We start from the raw sequence: 5,430 nt of genomic DNA on the forward strand, positions 1-5,430 counted from the left end.
GCAGCATGGACATTCAGCTCGGAGACCATGGCTGCGGTTACCCTTGACGCTGCATCAGAGACAGGAGCGTCTGCAATGGTGTAGTCAACGACGAACTTGGGTGCACGAATAGCAAAACGTCATTTTTTCGGATGAATCCAGGTTCTGTTTACAGCATCATGATGATCGCATCCGTGTTTGGCGACATAGCGGTGAACGCACATTGGAAGCGTGTATTAGTTATCGCCATACTGGCGTATCATCCTGCGTGATGGTCTGGGGTGCCATTGGTTATACGTCTCGGTCACCTGTTGTTCGCACTGACGACACTTTGAACAGTGGACGCTACATTTCAGATGTGTTACGACCCGTGGCTCTACCCTACATTCGATCCCTGCGTACCCTACATTTCAGCAGGATAATGCACAACCACATGTAGGTCCTGTACGGGCCTATCTGGATACAGAAAATGTTCGACTGTTGCCCTGGCCAGCAGATTCTCCAGATCTCTCACCTACTGAAAACTTTGGGTCAATGGTCGCCGAGTAACTGGCTCGTCACAATACGCCAGTCACTATTCTTGATGAACTGTAGTATCGTATTGAAGCAGCATGGGCAGCTGTACCTGTACACGCCATCCAAGCTCTGTTTGACTCAATGCCCAGGCGTATCAAGGCCGTTATTACGGCCAGAGGTGGTTGTTCTGGGTACTGATTTCTCAGGATCTATGCACCCAAATTGCGTGAAAATGTAATCACATGTCTGTTCTAGTGTAATATATTTGTCCAATGAATACCCGTTTCTCATCTGCATTTCTTCTTGGTGTAGCAATTTTAATGGCCAGTAGTGTACTTTCAATTCCTATTCTGTACTCATTAGACTGTTCATTCCATTCAACAGGTCCTGTAATCTTCTTCGCTTTCACTGAGGGTAACAACATCATCAGCTAATCTTATTTTTACTTGGGAGCTCCAATGTTAGGCGCGTTATGGGGCCCCTTGGGGGCATGTCTGCCAAGGACGTGAAGAAAGCCAATGTGCACTCTGTGTGCATAGCAAATGGAGCCATTCCAAACCTGGAACGGGTCCTTCCGGATGCCGTGAAGAGCAAAGTCTGCAACCAACTGCAAGTGGCGGCTCACGACAGTACCAGTTATCTGTGTCACTTTGGATCGAAAGAGATTCTATCTGGTTTCGAGCGGCTAACAGAAGTGGTAAAGGCTTGCTCGCGAGATGACAGCAGCGCCTCACCATTTCCAGCTTAGTCGACAGGACCGATTGCGGACCTCTGGTACAGAGCCGAGTCGAAGGTCTGAATCAGAGACTCAGATGGGTTTGCGACCGTGTAGGCAGCAGATTCCTCGACATGCGCCATAGGGTGGCTGGGCTTAGAGCTCAGCCGAATAGGTCAGGAGTCCACTACACGCGGGAGGCGGCTACATGGGTTGTGTGGCGTGGACTGGGCGGTTTTTTAAGTTAGTTGGTCTCAGGGAAACACAAAAAGGGCTTCAGTCTCAAAGGGTGCAGGTCGAACACAGGAAGAACTTGTTGTTGTTGTTGTGGTCTTCAGTCCTGAGACTGGTTTGATGCAGCTCTCCATGCTACTCTATCCTGTGCAAGCTTTTTCATCTCCCAGTACCTACTGCAACCTACATCCTTCTGAATCTGCTTAGTGTATTCATCTCTTGGTCTCCCTCTACGATTCTTACCCTCCACGCTGCCCTCCAATACTAAATTGGTGATCCCTTGATGCCTCAGAACATGTCCTACCAACCGATCCCTTCTTCTGGTCAAGTTGTGCCACAAACTTCTCTTCTCCCCAATCCTATTCAATACTTCCTCATTAGTTATGTGATCTACCCATCTAATCTTCAGCATTCTTCTGTAGCACCACATTTCGAAAGCTTCTATTCTCTTCTTGTCCAAACTATTTATCGTCCATGTTTCACTTCCATACATGGCTACACTCCATACGAATACTTTCAGAAATGACTTCCTGACACTTAAATCAATACTGGATGTTAACAAATTTCTCTTCTTCAGAAACGCTTTCCTTGCCATTGCCAGCCTACATTTTATATCCTCTCTACTTCGACCATCATCAGTTATTTTGCTCCCCAAATAGCAAAACTCCTTTACTACTTTAAGTGTCTCATTTCCTAATCTAATTCCCTCAGCATCACCCAACTTAATTAGACTACATTCCATTATCCTTGTTTTGCTTTTGTTGATGTTGATCTTATATCCTCCTTTCAAGACACTGTCCATTCCATTCAACTGCTCTTCCAAGTTCTTTGCTGTCTCTGACAGAATTACAATGTCATCGGCGAACCTCAAAGTTTTTATTTCTTCTCCATGAATTTTAATACCTACTCCGAATTTTTCTTTTGTTTCCTTTACTGCTTGCTCAATATACAGATTGAACAACATCGGGGAGAGGCTACAACCCTGTCTTACTCCCTTCCCAACCACTGCTTCCCTTTCATGTCCCTCGACTCTTATAACTGCCATCTGGTTTCTGTACAAATTGTAAATAGCCTTTCGCTCCCTGTATTTTACCCCTGCCACCTTTAGAATTTGAAAGAGAGTATTCCAGTCAACATTGTCAAAAGCTTTCTCTAAGTCTACAAATGCTAGAAACGTAGGTTTGCCTTTCCTTAATCTTTCTTCTAAGATAAGTCGTAAGGTCAGTATTGCCTCACGTGTTCCAGTGTTTGTACGGAATCCAAACTGATCTTCCCCGAGGAAGAACTTAGATACAGGAAACATCCGTATAACAGTTATAAATTGTCGTAGCTGTGTTGGGAAAGACCCAGAGCTCCAAGCGCTAATAGAAAGCACTGATGCTCAATTCGTTATAGCCACTGAAAGCTGGCTAAAGCTGGAGATAAGTTCAGCCGAAATTTTTGCGAAAAATCTGAAGGTGTTCCAAAAGGACAGTTGGCTGTTAGAAGTAGTTCATCTTGTAGTGAAATTGAAGTAGATAGTTCCTGCTCGTATGGGTCGATATCGTTCTTGGCAACCGGAATAAAATAGTATTTTGATCCTTTTACCGACCTCCCAATTCACATGATATAATTGCCGAAAGGCTCAAAGAAAATTTGAGTTTAATTTCAAACACGTACCGACTCATACAATTGTAATTGGTAGCGACTTCAACTTATCCTCGATATGTTGGCAAAAACACTTGTTTAAATCCGGAGGTACGTATAAAACATCATCCGAAATTATGCTGAACGCATTCTCTGACAATTATTTCGAGCAGTTAGTTCATGAGCCAACGCGAATCGTAAACAGTTGTGAAAACACACTTGACCTCTTAGCAACAAATAATCCTGAGCTAGCAACGAGCATCTAAGCAGATGCAGGGATTGGTGAACACAGGGGTGTCGTAGAGAGATTGAATGTTGTAACCCTCAATTCCTCCAAAAATAAACGAAAATTATACCTACTCAAAAAAGCAGATAAAAATTCTCTTGACGCCTTCCTGAGACATCTTCCAAATTAATAATATGAGTGTAGACCAGATGTGGCTTGAATTCAAAGAAATAGTATCGACAGCAATTCAGAGATTTATTTATTTATATATTTTTGAGTCATCAGTCTCCTGACTGGTTTGATGCTGCCCGCCTCGAATTCCTCTCCTGTGCAAACATCTCCATCACAGTGTAAACTTGAAACCTACGTCATTAATTATTTGCTGGATGCATTTAAATCTCTGTCTTTCTCTGTAGTTTTTGTCCTCTACAGCTCCCTTTAGTACCACGGAAGTCAATCCATGATGTCTTGACAGATGTCTTATCATCCTGCCCCTCTTCCTTGCCAGTGTTTTAGACATATTACTTTCCTCTCCGATTCTGCACAGAACCTCCTCAATCCTTACCGTGTCAGTCCACCTAATGTTCGACATTCGCCTGTAGCACCACATCTCAAATATTTCGATTCTCTTCTGTTCCGATTTTCCCATAGTTCATGTTTCACTGCCATACAATGCTGTGCTCCAAACGTACATTCTCAGGAATTTCTTCCTCAAATTAAGGACTATGTTTGATACCAGTAGACTTCTCTTGACCAGGAACTCCATTTTTGCCATTACTAGTCCGCTTTTGATGTCCTTCATGCTCCGTCCGTCACTGGTTATTTTGCTGCCTAGGTAGCAGAATTCCTTAACTTCATCTACTTCGTGACTGTCAATTCTGATGTTACGTTTCTCGCTGTGCTCATTTCTGTTACTGATCATTACTTTCGTCTTTCTGCGATTTACTCTTAATCCATATTCTGCGCCCAGTAGGCTGTTCATTCCATTCAGGAGATCATGTAATTCTACTTCACTTTCACTCGGGAGAGCAATGTCATCAGCGAATCGTATCATTCATATCCTTTAACTTTGAATTTTCATTCCACTCCAGAACCTTTATTTTATTTCCATCATTGCTTCTTCGATGTAAAGATTGAATAGTGAGGGGGAGAGATTACATCCCTGTCTTACACCATTTTTAATCCGAGCAATTCGTTCTTGGTCGTCCACTCTTGTTATTCACTCTTGGCTATTGTAAATATTGTATATTACCCATCTCTCCCTACAGCTTAATCTTTTTTTCTCAGAATTTTGAACAGCTTGCACCATTTTTCATTGTCGATCACGTTTTCCAGGTCAACGAATCCTAAGAACGTGTCTCGATTTTTCTTTAGCCTTGCTTCCATTATTAACCGCATCGTCAGAATTGCCTCTCTGGTGCCTTCGCCTTTCCTAAATCCAAACTGATCGCCATCTAACACACCCTCGATTTTCTTTTCCATTCTTCTATATATTATTCTTGTAAGTAACTTTGATGCATGAGCCGTTAAACTGATTGTGCGATAATTCTCGCACTTGTCAGCTCTTGCAGTCTCCGGAATTGTGTGGATGATATTTTTCCGGAAGTCGGATGGTATGTCGCCAAACTCATACATTCTACACACCAACGTGAACAGTCGTTTTGTTGCCACTTTCCCCAACGATTTTATAAATTCTGATGGAATGTTACCTATCCCTTCTACCTTATTTGATCTTCAGTCCTCTAAAGGTTTCTTGAATTCTGATTCTAATACCGGATCCCCTATCTCTTCTAAATCGACACCTGTTTCGTCTTCTATCACATCAGACAAATATTCCCCGTCACAGAGGCCTTCAGTGTATTCTTTCCACCTATCCGTTTCTCCTCTGCATTTAAGAGTGGAATTACTGTTGCACTCTTAATGTTACCACCATTGCTTTTACTTTCGCCGAAGGTTATTTTGACTTTCCTATTTACTGAGTCAGTCGTCCGACAATCATTTGCTTTTCGATTTCTTCACATTTTTCATGCAGCTTACCTCAGCTTACCTACACTTGCTATTTACTTCATTTCTCAGCGACTTGTATTTCTGTATTCCTGAATTTCCTTGAACATATCTCCACTTTCTTCTTTTA

Source organism: Schistocerca serialis, chromosome 4 (genome assembly GCF_023864345.2).
Source record: "Schistocerca serialis cubense isolate TAMUIC-IGC-003099 chromosome 4, iqSchSeri2.2, whole genome shotgun sequence".
NCBI classification, from domain to species: Eukaryota; Metazoa; Arthropoda; class Insecta; order Orthoptera; family Acrididae; genus Schistocerca; species Schistocerca serialis.